We start from the raw sequence: 18,730 nt of genomic DNA, 5'->3' as shown, positions 1-18,730 counted from the left end.
GTGTACATCAAGCTGACATTTCACAATATGTCCTACTGTCACAGCATTTGACTATTTAATGTTATATATGACACGCACTATTTTATATTCTTTTAAAACAAGCTAAACCAGAATACAAGTAGTTGGTCTTCTGATGCCATTCTGCAATGTTGAGAGTGACTGATTTCTCACCAAACTGGCGTAGTCTGCAAAATTCGATTGAATGACAAATGTGAGCAAGGCCACGATTGACCTCGATTATTACTAACATTGTTGTTCCCTTACAGTTTGACATTTTAATCTAGAATTGATCATGAGCAACATTATCATATGCATTTATATCAATTTCACCTCTGAATTATTTCAATTGAGGTATTTATTCAATTATTTTAATTCATCAAAATAGAGGGAAAAGTTGATATGAATCCGTTAAGCATTTATATAATAATCACTCACAGCAATTTCCAGCTTTTTGCCTCTTTTATAGAAAATTGTTAGCTTACTGTTTGCAGAAATGTTCTGGCACAGTTGTTCCCATGAAGCAGAGAGGTTCAAAGCCAAACTACTGTGTGAATTTTAGAAACAGGAAAAAGCAGATCCTGGGCCAGTCTGCTCTCAATGGTAGCAACAGGGAATGATATACTTTAGACCAGCAATTTTGGTGAATCACTGATATCCAGAATAAGAGATTCCTTGCCCAACCTCTGTGTGAAATATAGACACATGGTGAAGCAGATCCTCAAGTTGGTTGTAAAATGAAATTATTATCCTTCCTGATCTTTCAAAAGGCAACACAGTTAAAGCAGAACATCTGTTAAAAACTGTGTTGGCAGATATGCTGCAAATGTTTTGAAGTTGAGAATGACCGTTTCTTTATTTGACTTCATTCTATGAGTCTTAAGATTGTTTTGTTTAAAACCTATTCATTTTGATAATTCTGACATACCTAACACCCTGTTCTTTCAGTATTCTTTATTTGTGGCCGGAATAATGGCCGGAATTTGCCATCCGTTGCGATTCACCGTTCCCGCCGGCAGTGCACCCCTGTACACGGGTTTCCTGGTGCTGTCGAGTAGCTCCAATGGGACATCCCATTGACAAGGGGCGGGAAGTCAAACTCCTGCCACCAGTGAATGGCACGCCATCGAGAAACACATGGCTTGGGAATCGGAGAATCCAGCCCAATGTATTTCCTCAAAGGTAGTTTTAGAAGATGCCAGTGAAAGGATCAAGCACTAACATTATTAGTATACAAGTGCTACAAGTTTATTGAATTAAGCCACCTGATTGGTAGAGATGAGAGGAACTGTTTGCAAAAGCCTTCGAAAGTAACTTCATTTGTTTCATGGTGATTTTATTGTGAGAAGAACTAGCAAGGGGTAGCCTGCCATGGTTAATTATCATAAAAGTAACAATTATGATTTATTGCTCATCGTTCTTTGCATCTAGAAAAAATATAGGCGGCTGTATCCTCCATTGGCGGGATCCTCCATTTCGACGGCTGCGCACTCACACCCCTGGATTTTCTGACAGCGTGGGGGTGCCCACAATGGGAAACCCCATTGCCAGCTGCCGGATGGAGAATCCTGCTGCTGGCGGGGGCACGCCGCACCAAAAAGCGGATGCGGCAGGATGAAGGATCACGCCCAGGATATGCTATAACTTTTTAAATATAAATTTAGAGTACTGATAGAAATCAGATTTTGTGGTTAGCTATAGATAAGATAGATAAAAGGTTTAATGAAGAAATCCTGGTTGGAAAAATCCTTTAATCCTTAAGAGTAATTAACTAAATCAAAATATATTAACCATGAGAGTGAGGAAAAAGCTGACTAGCTGTGAACTGATCAGATAAGAAACACCATTCTCACATTTTACAAGTTGTTTGAACACTGCTAGCGAGTGCAAGGCCAAATAGCAGAAAAAAAACCTTCGTGTTATGGAAAACTGGGCTGACATCCAAGTGCCGTTTCGATGGTAACGGCTAGTCAGCCCATAGCGATAATTTCTTGTGGGAAACGTGTTTCGCTCCGACCATCATGGAAAATTACCGCAAATCGTTTATCTCTTAAATTTGACAGACAGACACTTCGGTTGAATTAAGTGAATTATATATTAGTTAAAGCAAATCGCAGCTGTCAAGAGGGCGTACCTTTAAGGATAGTAATCTCCTTAAACGTTCAGTTGTCGGGATGAGAAAACACTCTTTTTCTATTCCGGCATCAATCTATCACTTTCTGAAACCTGCTCTGCTTGCTTCTGCCAAATCGCCAGTTTGCTTTTGTTTAAATCACTCAGTCGTTTTTAATAGTGTGTATTTGATTTGAAGAATTATCGAGTTGTATTTTAGAACTCAACCACTGTATTTGCTGAAGACAATCGATCTGACTAGCTTGTTGCCGGGCTAGTTGGAACTTCCTAAATTCTGTATTGATAAATAAACTTTATCAGTAGACACTAAAGCTGACGAATAAAGTTTCAGATAACTTGACCAAGAAGCGCAGTTTGGAATCTCTGTTATTTGAGAACTAAGAAGGGATAACGCATATCCAGGGTTCCGAATAGACACAGAGATCCATCAAGTACCCAATTATTTTTTTTCCAATTAAGGAGCAATTTAGCGTGGCCAATCAACCCAATCTGCATGTCTTTGGGTTGTGGGGGTGAAACCCACGTAGACATGGGGAGAATGTGCAAACTCCACACCCACGGCCCGGATTGAACCCGAGTCCTCAGCACCATAGAACAAAGAACAACGAACGAAGAAAAGTACAGAACAGGTACAGGCCCTTCGACCCTCCAAGCCTGCGCCGATCATGCTGGCCGTCTAAACTAAAATCTTCTACACTTCCGGGGTCCGTATCCCTCTATTGCCATCCTATTCATGTATTTGTCAAGACGCACCTTAATCGTCACTATCGTCCCTGCTTCCACCACCTCCTCCAGCAGCGAGTTCCAGGCACCCACTACCCTCTGTGTAAAAAACGTGCCTTGTATATCTCCTCTAAACCTTGCCCCTCGCACCTTAAACCTATGCCCCCGAGTAATTGACCCCTCTACCCTGGGAAAAAGCTTCTAACTATCCACTCTGTTTATGCCCCTCATAATTTTGTAGACCTCTATCAGGTCGCCCCTCAACCTCCGTCGTTCCAGTGAAAACAAACCGAGTTTATTCAACCTCTCCTCATAGCTAATGCCCTCCATACCAGGCAACATCCTGATAAATCTCTTCTACACTCTCTCGCCAAATGTGGATGCTTGGTAAAGCCACCACATCCTTCTGGTAGTGTGGCGACCAGAATTGAACACTATACTCCAAGTGTGGCCTAACTAAGGTTCTGTACAGCTGCAACATGACTTGCCAATTTTTATACTCAATGCCCCGGCCAATGAAGGCAAGCATGCCGTATGCCTTCTTGATGACCTTCTCCACCTGTGTTGCCACTTTCAGTGACCTGTGGACCTGTACACCTAGATCTCTCTGACTGTCAATACTCTTGAGGGTTCTACAATTCACTGTATATTCCCTACCTATATTATACTTTCCAAAATGCATTACCTCACATTTGTCCAGATTAAACTCCATTTGCCATCTCTCCGCCCAAGTCTCCAAACGATCTAAATCCTGCTGTATCCTCTGACAGTCCTCATCACTATCCGCAATTCCACCAACCTTTATGTCGTCCACAAACTTACTAATCAGACCAGTTACATTTTCCTCCAAATCATTTATATATACTACGAACAGCAAAGGTCGCAGCACTGATCCCTGCGGAACAGCACTAGTCACAGCCCTCCAATCAAAAAAGCACTCTTCCATTGCCACTCTCTACCTTCTATGACCTAGCCAGTTCTGTATCCATCTTGTCAGCTCACCTCTGATCGCGTGTGACTTCACCTTTTGTACTAGTCTACCATAAGGGACCTTGTCAAAGGCCTCACTGAAAATAGGCTGCAGTGCTAACCACTGCGCCACCGTGCCAGCCTAGGAGATACTATTACATGTCATTCCATTTAGTGTGTGCATCATATAACATTTTGTGAGGGAAAAAAATAATGAATGTACACTCTAAATGGAAAAACATTGTGAGGTGTCGGTGAACAGAGCAATCTCAGGGTGACAAAACAGTCCTTGAAAATACAAGTGCAAGTGAATAGCTCATTTTTATTTTTGGTTTTATTAAAAATGGACATAAAGTACAATAGCAAAGAGATTATGACAAATCTGTACAGGCAACGTTTGACCACAAATAAAGTTCTGAACGTAGTTTTGGTACTCCATGAAATCAGGAACTTTATTATCAAAGAAATATACAGTATAGAACCACTGAAATGATAGTAGGAATAAGAAGCAATGGTTGGTGCACATTTGTGATAGTGGACCAATACCAGTGGAGCAGGAAAGATTAAAATTAAGTTTAATAAATATTATAATCTATGAATACATTGCAAGATTAATAATACACGTCTATTTCCTCCAGTCATTAAGAGGAGAGAGGTTTGGGAAAATTTCTTCAAGCAAAGGGTTGTTGGAGCATTGGATGATTTGCGACAGAGAATGGTACAAGCAGATACGTTACATTTTTTAGAAGAAAACTGGATAATCATTTGAAGCAGGACTATTTATGGATTGAGGACATGGTATTGAGATTAGTTTAGGATTGCTCTAGCAAAGGGATAGTACAATCAAAATGGACTGAAGCGATTTCTTTCCCACTGTAAACCTCCAAAGTTCTGTATGAGGACAACAGGCAAAATGTAATGGTGGTGTTGTATTGAGGATTAGTACAGTCCTGTGTAGCCACCTGGGTTGGCCACTTCCCAACTTAAGATGGAGAACCGCAAAGGCTGAAGGGAAATTCAGCCAACACAGGCAAAGACGAGCAAATACAGAAATCATGTGTATTGAAACCTGTAAGGAACCAGACAGCACTGAAACCAGCAGCCATCTGCATAGTAATGAGCAATTCAAAAGCACAATTGCAACAGTTACGGTGAATAAAGCCAAGCCAGACTCCTCGGCGCCAGCAGGAGCCAAGACAAAGGAAGGCCAACGAACATTTAGGGACCGCCCAGCGATCAGAGAACAACTCCAGTATTGGAGAAATCGATCCAAGTGATCGGAACGCAGTCCAATCACTTGGAACCAGGTACGGGGTCCGCCCCGAAGGGCGGGAAGCCCCTGGGGACTATAAAGTAAAGCCCCCAAGTTCAAATCGTTCTTCTTTGGCAGGGTCACTCAGCAACTTGAATCAACCCGTGAGAGTGACCTGTCTAAACTGCCGCATCAACCAAGTAAGTCTCCAGACAACCCTCGCTACGAGATAGGCGTTCCTAGCTACAAGTCCATACCAGCTTTTGAATCCTGCAGACTCAGGACCTGAACGAAAGGCCATTTGTTCCCCTGACCTGGTGGGCCAATTCCGAAGCTAAGTATAGGCTTTTTAGTGATAGGAATAGTCTAGAAAATAGAGTTTATGCATGAGTAGTGATTTACTGTGTATAATAAATGTGTTTTGATTTGAATCTTACTAATTGGTGTGTTGAGTTATTGATCATTACTTGAACTTGAACCTCATGGCGGTATAAAGATACCTGGTGACTCCAGAGCAGAGGTTAAACAAACAAAGCAAATTACGAATTAAGAGCCAACCAAAAGTTAGCAACATATTACTGGCGACATCCTGATGGGACCCGACTTAGAAGTGGCTTAACCACTCCGGGAGAACCAAAAATCTGAATTAGAAATCCAATTGGGAACAGAAAAACCACAAGTGTTCAAGCAGTTCTGATCAATCCTCATAATTCGGAAGTGTGTTAATGCATGTGTAACTAACAGGGTTATAAGGTGAACTGATAGATTTTTGTTGCGAAAAAACTGTCGGGAGTTTGTATTCTGGAAAATAGCGAAAGCCGTACCCGTAATTACAGCACCGCCTTAATACCCCTCGTTCCAAATTTTAAGACAGTATTTAGAGAGGAAAGATGGCAATGCAGGCAATGCAACGTCTCATGAACCCCAAAGAATTTGTGGTCGCAGCGACCAGCAGTAGAGTAGGACAGTGTCCCATTTGGGAAGAGGAAATCAGAAAGTACCTCAAAGGGAAAGGATGGCCCCTTTGGAGTGAATTCTGTGACAATGAGGAAACAGGACCCGGGAGTATAGGACATACTTGGTGGGAGAACCTGTCAGAGATTCATAAGAAAACCTCTGGAAAAGCTCGCAAGCCGATGGCAATCGTGTCCTGTTTGGCACAATTGCGAGGTACAGAGGACGTCGTTCGGATGCTCCGTAAAGAGATAGAAGGAGTACATCGAATGAGCAAGGCCGATGTAAGTGAGGTTGAGAAAGAGAACCTAGAATTAAGAAGGAAGTTAGCAGCAAAGGACGGAGAGGTGGATGATGCCTAGAGGGCACACCAGTCTGGCGCACCTAAGCAGCTTCCAGACACAGTACAATAGGCCTATCAGGACACGCAACGTGCAGTCCTGGTAAGAGAAGAAACAGAGAAACAGGTAGAGGCATTGCAAAGGCAGTGTAGCGACCTGAAAGCAGCATTAAGAGCACTCCATGCTACCACCACGGAGCACAGACAGAGCTCACTAGATCTCGCAAAGTGCCAGAAGCAGATTGCAGAACTGTAGTCTTTGCTTTCAGTTCAGAATGGATTCCAGAGCACCTTTGGATCCCAGTTAGATGCAGAAGACGGCCCGGATTGGGAAGAATTAAATGAGACCGCGCATAGATATGTTCAGGGAACATGTGCGCAAGGAAAGCCCCAGAAGAGAACAGCGCCCCAACCCCCCACAGAGCAGATAGTTCAGGCACCAATGAATCCAGTAACCACCCAACGCACAGTCACATCGGACGGAGATACAGAATTTCTTTATACCACCCCCTTAATCGTGACCCAATTACGGGACGCATGCGAGAAAATCACACCGTTCCTCCCCACCTCAGACCCCCACCACTTCTTTGCTAGAGTAAAGCAGCAGGCGACCATGTACGGCCTGGACAAGCGTGAGCACATGAAGCTCACAATTTTGAGTTTAGACCCTTCGATCGTAGCAGCTCTTCCCGACCCACAGAATGTAGGAGGAGGGACCCTTGCAGAAATGCACGCAGCGATCCTAGACGCGATTGGCTACAACAGAGGTGACCCCATAGAAGGCCTGAATAAGTGCAGGCAGAAAAAGACAGAACACCCCACAGCGTTTGCTGGACACCTGTGGATTTATTTCACAGCAGTTTTCGGTAATTTAGAACATGCCCATTTGTCCAAGACGGTATGGCCAAATGGACCCGCACCCTTATCTCCCATGCCACAGAGGCAGGACAAAAAGCCTGTACGAATTATGACCCCTCAAAGGAAGCCCACAATGAGAAATGGGTTTTAAAAAGATTGTCCCGCACCTGGGAGCAGTCTGTCCAAAACAAACCCGCAGTGAGGAAACCCGAGGAACAGCAGGCAGAAGCAGACATCCAAACGGTGAAAACGCACCAGAACCCCGCATGGGTGAACCAAGGCAGGAACAGCACCCCACAAAAGCCACAGGAGTGTTACAACTGTGGACAGTTAGGACACTTTGCATGAGAATGCAATGACCCACGAAAGCCACAGAGAGCACAGCAGGCAGGCACTCTGAATAAGAATAGGACAGAGCCCAGACCTGAACGGAACGGACTGACAGTGTTCGGGTTCCCCCAGTTGGGTCTGCGACACCCTTTGGGATAGGTCTGGCCGACCAGTAGTTGCAGCAAAGATACAGGGACAGCCCATCAAATTTCTCTGGGACACAGGAGGGTCCCGCACCACAATTAATTCCTCCACCATGTTTCAGAAAGACACGTGGCCCACTACAGCCACAATCACCCTCAGAGGTTTCACAGGCCACTCACAACAGGGACACATCACCGCCCCTGTACCCATTCAAATCGGCAACATCACCACCAAGCACCCCATAGTCTTATTCGACCTACCCCACACAGCAGGACACATTTTGGGAATCGATTTTATGAATTCCCACAACCTGTCCTTTGATCCAGTCAACCAATGTGTTTGGAGAATGGCAAAATCCGCACGAACCCCCGCAACGCTCACAATAGGTGAATACGCAAACAAGATTAGCGCAGTCGTCGAATTTTGGTTTGATCCGACCACAATTAGCACAGACAAGCAGGTTAGGGCAGTTCTGCAGAAGCACAGGACAGCATTCGCGACCCACAAACACGACTGTGGCCGGATGGCTGGTTCCGTTCAAATCACAGGACCTGACCCTAGACCCCAAAAGCAATACGGATTTCCCCAAGAGGCAGAGGGTGAAATCGCAAAAGTTATCGACAGCTTATTAGAGCAGGGCATACTCAGATCAGTAGCCTCCACTAATAATGCCCCGATTTGGCCAGTGAGAAAGCCCGATGGATCATGGCGACTGACCATCGATTACCGGGAACTCAACAAAGTCACCCTGCAGCAGCCCCCACGGTAGCCACAAGTTCCAAGACCATGCTCAAACAGGGACACAACTCACAATATTTTACGGTTTTGGATGTCAGTAATGGATTCTGGTCCATTCCATTGGCAAAGGCGTGCCAGTACAAATTTGCCTTCGCCTTTAAAGCACAGCAGTACACGTGGACATGCCTTCCACAAGGCTTCCACAACTCCCCCTCCATTTTCCACCGACAGCTGGCAAATGGATTATCAAAATTTTCTCGCCCCGAATGTCTAGTCCAGTATGTGGATGACATATTACTGCAGACAGACACCAAGGCAGAGGACATCGAGCTTCTGTCCGAACTCCTGGAACTCCTACAGAAAATTGGTTGCAAAGTAAACCCCAAAAAGGCCCAGATTTTGGAAAACAAAGTGATATATTTGGGTACGATTATCACGCACGTTAAACGCGAGATTGAGCACAAAAGAATTGACTCGATTGCCAAATTGCCCCTTCCCCAGAATGTTTCAGTCCTCCGGTCGTTTTTAGGACTGGTTGGCTACTGCCGAAACCACATTGACGGTTTCGCCAGCACGGCAGCACCCGTCTCACGTCTCCTAAAGAAAGGAGCCCCTTGGGAATGGCTTCCGCAGCATACGGATGCTGTGGATGCTTTGAAAAGAGCCCTCATTGCAGCCACCGCACAACAAGTTCCAGACCCGCTTTCCCCCTATGCTATATAGATAGCTAGCACCGACCGCACCCTTTCGGCCGTGCTCCTCCAGGAACGGCACGAACAATTAATACCCGTGGCTTACGCATCCAGACTTTTAGAACCTGTGGAGCAGGGATTTTCGGCCTGTGAAAGGCACCTGTTCGCAGTTTTCTGGGCAGTTCAGTATTTTTCCTACATCACCGGACTAAACCCCATCACAATCCTCACGGAACACACCCACACCCAACTTTTACTGGACGGACGCCTTAAGGACGGTACAGTTAGCCAAATTAGAGCAGCTAGATGGACCCTTCTTTTGCAGGGATGGGACATCACTGTTAAAAGGAGCAAGACCCACACTTTCTTAGCTGATCAGCTTCAGTACCCAGGCACCCCCCACAAATGTGAAATCATCTCACCGCACCACAACACAGGCCCCTTTATTGCAAAAACACCCCCCAGAAAGATAGATAGTTCACCCCAGAGCCACCAGCACACAGACACGTGCAAACCTTTAAGGATATATGTGGATGGTTCTTCCACAGTCTTAGAAGGGAAGCGCATTACAGGATGCAGCATTTATGTTGAGGACGCGCAGGGGCGCGCGCAAGAGGAGATCTCCTTAAAGCTACCAGGCCACTTAGGCGCGCAGGCGGCAGAACTAGCAGCTGTTGCGTAGATTATAGATCACCCAGATTCCTTCCCCAGCCCAGCAGACATATACTCGGACTGCCTCTATGTCTGCAACAGCCTTACAGAATTCCTACCCCTGTGGAAAGCAAGAGGATTTATTTCCGCAGACGGAAAACCCCTCCCTTCAGCCCCATTGCTCCGCCACATTTTAGAAAACGCACAGAACAGGACATTCGGAATCGTTAAAGTACGAAGTCACCACCGTTCCTCCCCACCTGGAAATGTAAAAGCCGACGCACTGGCAAAAGCAGGTTCCAGGCATGGATATTTTTGGACACCCCCCAAAAGCGCACCAGTGAATGTAGTTCAGGTCTCGCAGACTAATATTGAGGATTTAGTGCAGGCCCAGAAGCAGGATAGCAATCTCAGGGAGATTTTGAAAGGACAATTTACTGCACCCTGTGATAGGTTTAAAAATGCACTGACCACACATGACGGTGTGGTGCTAAAAGACACCCTTTATGTGGTTCCTGAACAGGACAGGAATCAACTTATTTGTTTATTCCATGACAGTCATGGACATCAGGTAATTGATCACACTACAGCCCACCTCAGGCAGCTCTGTTGGTGGCCAAATTTAAAAGAAGACGTAACGCACTACGTTGAGAATTGCCTTTTCTGTGCCCAGAACAATCCGGACAGATACGCAAAGAAAGCTCAACTTAGCCACACCCGCCCCGTTAACGGCCCCTGGACTAACCTCCAGATCGATTTTATAGGACCATTGCCCCCTTGCAGGAATGTTTACAAGTACGTATTAGTTGTCATAGACACTTTTACGAAATGGGTAGAGGCATTCCCATCCAGAACGAACACGGCAAAGACCACAGCCAAGATCATAACCCACCACATCTTTACGAGATGGGGACTCCCCTTCCGACCAAGGTTCCCATTTTACAGGACGTGTCATGAAAAACGTCCTCACGATATTTGGCATTACCCAAAAATTCCACATCGCATACCACCCCCAGTCAAGTGGTATCGTGGAGGGCATGAATCGGACCCTAAAAGCTACCCTCCGAAAAATGGTCCAGCAAAACAATACCACTTGGGATTCAGTCCTCCCTTTTGTGCTGGTGATTTTGCGAAATACGGTTTCAACATCCACAGGATACACCCCACACACCCTCATGACCGGACGCCCCATGAAAGGCACAGAATTTTTATTAGGATTGGACATGACCAGCCCCGAAGTGACGGCCCTCACACACGAGAACGCAGTCAAGCAAGTCATTGAAAATGTAAAAACGGCTCAGCTAGCAGCTGCAGTAAGATTAGGCACGTGGAAGAAACAGAGCAAGGCCTGTTTCGACGAGACAATGCACGCGACTGAGTTTGAGGTAGGACAGCAGGTCATGCTCTCAATTTACAATCCCAGCACATTCCTGTCACCAAAGTATTCGGGTCCGTACTCCATTGCGGACAAAGTAAGCCACTCCGTCTATAAAACTAAGTACCCCAACGGAAAGACTGCGCGGTTCCATATTAACCAGTTTATGGCATATTGCCCACAGTCCAACCACGCACATCGCATCATGCTCGACACAGCAGACCACACCCGCCCACACCCAACGTATCCCTACCCTCCCCCAACACGCCCACCACATCCACGGACTCGCCCTCAACCCCACCCCCGACCTCTAAATTCCGCCCCGGAACGCCCACAGACAGCAGCAGCAGCGACAGTGACTGTGACTCAGACAATAGCCACAGCACGCCTCCCTACTATCCCCAGGTAACAGGATCCGCACCCAGTGAATCTGACCACGATTCGAGTGATCCCTTCCTCATCACATTCCTCAACAAACCCCACCAAAGACCACCGCCCTACAAGGACGATTCCGTCCCCACAGAACTAGACACCACCTGTTGGCACCGCGATAATTCATTCAGGCTCGTCCGGAACGACGAGATGGATCCCAAATCGCACCATGCAGCCCTATCATTCGAAAGTATGGCATCCGGGAGAAGATGACGACTTTGAGTCTGACTCCCAAAACGAGAACTCCTTTGCGGCCCTGTTCGCAACTGATAACTGAGGTGTCCAGATGATGTTTTAAAAAGGAACTGCTTGGGAGAAACGGTGTCCTTTCTGATGGAACCTGCAGCATGTTGTTTAATGTTGTTTGTTACTGTTATTGTTATGTGTTGTTTGTAAGATCGGAAATTTTTTCCACGACCCCACGCCTTATTTGTCTGCCGAAACCTATGAGAACTTGCCAGCACGCTCATCGGCAGAAACTGCTGAGAGCTTGCCAGACCCCCGTTCATAACTGCTCTTCTGGTTCGAAGGTAGAACCAATCCGGCAACCCCCCATGATGACCACATTTTTTTGCCCGTTCTTGTCGGTTGCTCAGGCAGTGGAGAAATGGCATTGGTCTCCGCCCTGCCTGAGGCCCCCCCCCCCTCTGGTCTGCTACGCTCGGGTAGAGCACACACGGCGTTAGTCGCTGTCCTATCTGGGGATTCCATCCAATTCCTACCCGTCGCGGCCCATACGCACCTCATTTCGGCACTTTTGGTTCAAAAAGTTTTGTTTTCTTTTCAGGCGACCCTTAGGTTGCCATCCCTATGCTATTTACATCCTCAAACATTTGGATGGTAAATCGCACAGCCTGCGAGATGGCTCGCACTGTTTCAGTATTTTTAAGTGTGTCTTGTCCGGAATATATGGTTTTAAAAAAAAAAATGAGTGAGTCACACATGGTGACAAATTGTAAAGGGAGAATTGGCACTAAAGGACAGACATGCTAACGCACGAGATATTAAACCAAGATAGTAACAGATACTATGCTTGATCCCACAGGACCCCAGAAGCTCCAGGAAAAGAGATGAAACGGAAAGGAAGAGACAAAAAGGAAAGAAGACAACAATGAAGACGTCATACGTGTATGTCGTCGTTATTGCAATTCGTACCCGGTTGCGCGCAAACGCGAACCCCCTGACCCCAACCTCCCCCGGCCGTCAATGATTCACTTCCCCATAGCACCCAGAGCCCAGTAACAGGCAACACCACACCACCATGGTGTGATAAGCTCATAACATGGTCCTCCCTTTCCTACGCAGTTGAATCCCTATTAGTGTTGGCAATACTCTGCAGCATCATGCAGACTATCCGCATGAGGAAATGGAGAAGGAGAGCCTACCGTGCTCGCACCCCGGTATACAGGATAAGATCCCCTATGTTCAGTTATCACCAGGACCCCGAACCCCTCGATCTATAATAAAGGACATTCGTTTGCGTTCTGTTTGTAAATTTTTTTAAAATGTGTTTCATTTACGACGCAAAGATTGTACAACCCTGTGTTTGACTGCCAAGCCAGGAAAATGTAAATGCTGCTACTATTTTGTATTGTTTAGGAAGTTAATATGACTGAATGTTTAGTGAGTGTAGTTTATTGAGGACAGTTAGAGGTGCCATTTTTTTTATTTTTGTAATGCATGTCCCTGTTTTGCCACTTAGAAATTGTTAGTTAAAATTTTTCTTGCATAGTTATGGTCAGTGTAGAGGCCATCAAGAGTGCTCGCTGGGTCAGGGAATGAAGACAACGCAGTTATGTGATCCTTCACGCTTCGCGTCAGGGATCACAAGGAGGGAGTGTAGCCACCTGGGTTGGCCACTTCCCGATTAAAATGGAGAACCACAAAGGCTGAAGGGAAATTCAGCCAACACAGGCAAAGACTAGCAAATACAGAAATCATGTGTATTGAAACCTGCAAGAATCCAGACAGCACTGAAACCAGCAGCCGTCTGCATATTAATGAGAAATTACAAGGCACAATTGCAACAGTTAAGGTGAATAAAGCCAAGCCAGACTCCTCGGTGCCAGCAGGAGCCAAGACAAAGGAAGGCCAACGGACATTTAGGGACCGCCCAGCGATTAGGGAACTACTCCAGTATTGGAGAAATCGATCCAAGTGATCGGAACGCAGTCCAATCACTTGGAACCAGGTACAGGGTCCGCCTCGAAGGGTGGGAAGCCCCTGGGGACTATAAAGTAAAGTCCCAAGTTCAAATCGTCCTTCTTTGGCAGGGTCACTCAGCAACTTGAATCAACCCGTGAGAGTGACCTGTCCAAGCTGCCGCATCAACCAAGTAAGTCTCCAGTCAACGCTCGCTATGAGATAGACGCTCCTAGCTACCAGTCCATACCAGCTTTTGAATCCTGCAGACTCAGGACCTGAACGAAAGGCCATTTGTTCCCATGACCTGGTGGGCCAATTCCGAAGCTAAGTATAGGCCTTTTAGTGATAGGAATAGCCTAGAAAGTAGAGTTTATGCATGAGTAGTAAGTTACTGTGTATAATAAATGTGTTTTGATTTGAATCTTACTAATTGGTGTGTTGAGTTATTGATCATTACATGAACTTGAACCTCGTGGCGGTATCATAAAGATACCTGGCGACTCTAGAGCAAAGGTTAAACAAACAGAGCAAATTACGAATTAAGAGCCAACCAAAAGTTAGCAACACCTGGACCAGCGAGCTGGACACATTAGTAACATTCTCACCTCTGCGTCAGAAGGTTGTGAGGGAGTATAAAAGTAGTCAATGACAAGAGACTGTGCAAAAGACAGAGGGCTTTGAGCAAATAGAGAGTCAACAATGGATAGAGATGGTGAAAGATTTTGGAGACAAGAATCAGTAAATCCTTGTTTACAATTGGTTGCCATTAAGAGAACGGGCCATCAATAACAGATATGACCAAATGTTAGGAGGGAATGTTTGAGAAATCGGCAAGACAGTCAGAAATTGATAGTTAGCACAATGGAGGTTCAACCACAATTTGAGATCAGGAATGAAGCAAAGCCAATTCAGGGGTGAAAGCAAGACCAGAATAAAGTACAAACCCCAACTAGTCAAAATCAGTGACATTAGCATTGCAGAGTACTCTTTACAATCACCATGTAGGTCTTCAGGTGACCTGTGATATAAAATGTTCTAAAAATTGAGATTTTGAGGGCCGGTGCCTCTAGACACCTTAAATGCTTGGCTAAGTGGTGAAATAAACGTTCTATAAACAGGCTCACTGTTGCCTATGGGACCCTATTTTAATTCATTAGGGAAATATCAGAGCCTGGAAATTAGTAAATGAAGGAAATCAGGGGCGAAATTCTCCGGTATTGGCACGCTGTCCGCCGACTGGCGCCCAAAATGGCACAAATCAGTCGGGCATCGCGCCGCCCCAAAGGTGCGGAATGCTCCGCATCTTGGGGGGCCGAGCCCCAACCTTAAGGGGCTAGGCCCGCGCCGGACCAATTTCCGCCCCGCCAGCTGGCGGAAAAGGCCTTTGGTGCCCCGCCAGCTGGTGCAGAAATGACATCTCCGGGCGGCGCATGCGCGGGAGCGTTAGCGGCCGCTGACAGCATTCCCGCAGTGGAGGGAGTCTCTTCTGCCTCCGCCATGGTGGAGACCGTGGCGAAGGCGGAAGGAAAAGAGTGCCCCCACGGCACAGGCCCGCCCGCGGATCGGTGGACCCCAATCGCGGGCCAGGCCACCGTGGGGGCACCCCCCGGGGCCAGATCGCCCCGCGCCCCCCCCCACCCAGGACCCCGGAGCCCGCCTGCGCCGCCTTGTCCCGCCGGTACGGTAGGTGGTTTAATCTACGCCGGCGGGACAGGCATTTTAGCAGCAGGACTTCGGCCCATCCGGGCCGGAGAATCGCGGGGGTGGGGGCCCGCCAACCGGCACAGCGCAATTCCCGCCCCCGCCGAATATCCGGTGCCGGAGAATTCGGCAACCGGTGGGGGCGGGATTCACGCCAGCCCCCGGCGATTCGCCGACCCGGCGGGGGGGTCGGAGAATCTCGCCCAGAAGTCTGTGCTGCAGCACTTTTGAAAACCAAGTAGTAGAGGAAGCAGGCAGAGACGCAGTTTGCAAATACACCTACCAAACTGTCTGTCCTTTTCCTACCAGCCTTTTCCTTCACTTCCCAGATATTTTCTCTCCTATCAAGACCTTATTAGTCTTGGTCTAGTGAAAGCCACTTGAGGGAAAACAGAGTTTGCAGTCAATGCAAACTCCAGAATCATCTCAGAAACTTTCTGTGATACAATCAAAATAGCTCCCAGCAATTACAAATAGCTTTAGAGTAGTCCAGGTGCCTCCAGCAATCTCGGTTACTTTAATGTCCTTTAAACACACATGATATTAATTGATAGTACCATTCATGTGATAAAATGTTCACCTCAGCACAATGTTTCCAATCACAATCAAAGGTTACAGTTTAAGTCACCATGGGAGCAAGCCATGGTGGCACAGTGGTGAGCACTGCTGCCTCACAGAGAGCCGGGTTCAATTCCGGCCTTGGGTGTCTGCCTGGGTTTCCTCTGGGTGCTCTGGTTTCCTCCCACAGTCCAAACATGTGCAGGTTAGGTGGATTGGCCATTCTTAATTGCCCCTCAGTGTCCAGGGATGTGCAGGTTAGGTTACAGGAATAGGGCGGGTGGGCAGGGGAGTGTACATGGGTAGGGTGTTCTTAAGGAGGATCGGTCCAGACATAATGGGCCGAATGGTCTCCTTCTGCACTGTAGGGATTCTATGATTCAGTATAAACATGCAGGCATTCATAACACAGAAAGTATAGGGGCTGGTTTAGCACAGGGCTAAATAGCTGGCTTTGAAAGCAGACCATGGCAGGCCAGCAGCACGGTTCAATTCCCATACCAGCCTCCCCGAACAGGCGTCGGAATATGGCGACTAGGGGCTTTTCACAGTAACTTCATTTGAAGCCTACTTGTGACAATAAGCGATTTTCATTTCATTTCATTTTTCATTTCAAACATAGAAGACAATTTTAAGAGCCAACAACACGTCATTCTGGATTAATTCTTGAATAAAGTGCTCAATATAAGTTTTATTGAGTGATTCAAATCATTTCAGTCCTTTCAGTCCTCAGCAGTAACTATGTTCCATTGCCCTTGTGCAGGTTACACAATTTCTTCTACCTTTATCAGTGCTCGATGACTGGTTTACCTGGATTGATTTATTCTGTGTCTGTTTGCCTTCTGATTTATTCAAGGCCATGTTTTTCTCCCGCTCTTGGTAGATGAAGCGAACCTGTATAATCAATTAAGTCCTGCCTGTGATAGTTTTGTCAAAATCTCCCGTAGGTTCCAGGAATACAAGAAAAAAGTAGCTAACGCAACAGTCAATCACTGTGATGTATCCACACAGGCCTCCAAATGGGATCCTTAGATCTCTTGTTTGAATCAATAGCAATCTCTCGCTCTGCAAACTTCAAAACTTTAGTTTCAATGTGCTCGGGATTTGTGCCTGATCAATAACCAAGGGAAATGCAAGGGATAATTTGTTTTGTTTCATTTTAGGGAGATGTTTATCAGGATGAAGGCTGATAGTGAGGAGAGGGGAGGGAAAAGTGACTGTATTGTTACATCCATTCATATTTGATACCATCTCCAACCACTTATTATCCAAATTATACCTTATCCTCTTAAATCAGTGACTGCCTGCGGCTTAGCTGCCCCAAAGTGCATTGTTTTGGTTTTTGATAGTCTTTGGTCTAGGGTTTAGGTGATGGTCAGGATTTATTCTCATGTATGATTGTCTTGGAGGGACTAACATCCTGTCTGGAAATGGGCTGCCCTGGGTCCATTGTGTCAGTGGCGGTGAGAATTATACTTTTACTCCAGAGCAAACGGGAGTATTGGATGCAAGAAAAATGGTTGTATATCATAATTTTAAATGAAAAAGCCCTCATTGCACTTCAGTACACCAACAGGCTATGCACAGAGCTCATTACTGACTGGCATTCAATATCATCCGAATCTGGGAGCCCTGAGTCAAGAATTGGTGTTTTTTTGAAGGAACTAAAGGGTTTGATATAATATCGTCCCTGGAGCAGTAATTCAGTTTTTAATTCTCTAACGGGATGTGGGCGTCACTGACGAGGCCAGCACTTTTCCCCCCACCCATAATTGGCTTTAAGAAGGTGGTGATGAGCCTCTTTCCTGAATCGTTGCAGTCCATGTGGTGTAGGTACACCTACAGTGCTGAATCACTGTCTTCTCATTGAAAAGGTTGCTGCAATGCTAATCCCATATACTGTACCCGATTACATATTTTTAATTTTTAAAAAACATGTGAAAGAGCCATGGTCCATAAGGCATGACACTAACAAAGCTGAAAAGAATAGGAAATCGGAAAAGTTTCCGATTGGAAACTGATTGGTGTAGTTAAAAGATGCAAAGAGAATGAAGATATCAGACATTCCATTGTTTCAAACTTCTGGGAGAAATTGAACTGGACTCGGTCTTGATTTCAACGCAGTGCGAACGGAGGAAGAAGATGCGTAGCAGAACAATATATTAGCCTACTCCTGCTCCTAATACATGTGTTCACACACACGTTTGTATTCGGAGCTGAGGAGGAGAAGAAGAGTGTTCAGAGGAGAATAATATTCCTGAAACAGGTCAAATGAAGATATAGCCAACAAGATAAAGCCCACATGTGCTTACATTGCCCCTAATGAAACCTATAAAATTTTCCTAAACATCTGGTTCTGCTGAGTGAGTGAGACTGCATTCCATAGCTACAGTGTATGAATGTTACAAAGCACAAAGGCTTGTTGGAGGTGTGCTATCATTTATATTTTATAACTCACAGAGGTTTGAAAAGAGGATGTTGTGTGTTAGATTGTTGAAAACGGAATATTTGAGGAAGAGCAGGACCTACAAGGCAAAGCCAGACAAATTATGACTTTCTTTGAGGGCTGCTTTGTGGGTCTATTCCTTTATTCACTGGTTAGTAAACATCATAGTAATAAACTGCATGGAATCTAGCCTGAGGCAGAGTCAGATTACATGAGAGGCCACAGCAATATTTATCACCAAAACCTGACAGGACCATGAAATACAGATTTGCTTTGAAGGCTCCAATATGTT

This window comes from Scyliorhinus torazame, chromosome 5, assembly GCF_047496885.1.
Source record: "Scyliorhinus torazame isolate Kashiwa2021f chromosome 5, sScyTor2.1, whole genome shotgun sequence".
Classification (NCBI taxonomy): domain Eukaryota; kingdom Metazoa; phylum Chordata; class Chondrichthyes; order Carcharhiniformes; family Scyliorhinidae; genus Scyliorhinus; species Scyliorhinus torazame.
This window is presented reverse-complemented; position numbering follows the sequence as displayed.